Source organism: Arachis duranensis, chromosome 2 (genome assembly GCF_000817695.3).
Source record: "Arachis duranensis cultivar V14167 chromosome 2, aradu.V14167.gnm2.J7QH, whole genome shotgun sequence".
In the NCBI taxonomy this organism is placed as follows: domain Eukaryota; kingdom Viridiplantae; phylum Streptophyta; class Magnoliopsida; order Fabales; family Fabaceae; genus Arachis; species Arachis duranensis.
Window position 1 is genome coordinate 6374721 of NC_029773.3, and position 1188 is coordinate 6375908.

The window sequence follows — 1188 nt, forward strand, 5'->3', positions numbered from 1 at the left end:
GAGTGAAAATTTTTAAAAATGATTTGTACTTAATGAATTTAAAAACTTTAACATAAGTTCATACATTAATTCATTTCTAAATTTAATTATTTCATTAATGTCTATTATAGTATTTTTTTAATTGAGCAATGCTAGGGAACCAAAAGGGTATTAGTCAAAAACTAACCAAAATATCTTTGGTGAATCCAAAATCTTTAACATAAATATCAGAATATTTCTTTTTCATACTAAATTGATGTTCTTTTATATATTTTTCGAATTTTTTTGTATTACAAATTTGAATGTCTCTATTTCTTTAAGAATTTCATATATTTTTTTAAAATTTTATAGATATTTAATTATTTTTGCTAAATTATAACTGAATATTTCTTTTGTTAAGTATTAGGATGTTTTTTTTCATATTAAATAAATATTTTTTTATATTTTTGTAATTATGTAGTTTGCAATCTCTTTAATCATCAAAACGGCACCTAATATCCCAAAATGCAGAGAACAACATCATAATAATGCTACTACCGTACGACTATTGTGAAAGTCATTGACAATCCAAACCTTACATAAGCATCATAGTACCCTCCAACTAAGTCCACTTTTAAAAGCCAAGAAAAAAAAACTACCAAGTCCATTTTTATTGACGTAGAATCTAGTTTTTCAAAAGGTGAACTCCAAATCTTCATCTTGAGATTCTGGTTTGTCAAAGTCAAAAGATTTGACTTTCTATTTGGAAAAATACTATCAAACGGTACCAAAATGAGTGGCGCGTTTTTACCTGCAGCCATCGTTTACGTGTTATCGTGGATGACGTTCTCCATTGAAATTTTTAGTGCATAAACAGACCAAACCAAATTACCGATATCTCTCTCATTCGTTGCAGTGTATCTCTTATATCTGCAAATGACTAATGCTCTACTTGAAAATATCGGTGACAGAAGAGAAGTGGATCGTGGTGAAGAGGGTCTGACAGTGAAAAAGAGGTCTGTGTATGATTGTTGGAAGTGGATAAGTTAATGTGAGAGAGAAGAGAGAGGTTTTTATAGGTTTTAAGTAGGTTTAATTAATTAATTTTAAATTTTTTAAATTTTGAATTTAAAAAAATTAAAATTAATTATTAATATAAATTAATGTGATTTTGTTTAGTTTTTGGCTGGTAACTTCTTGGTTTCATATACTTTTCCTTTTTAATTTTAA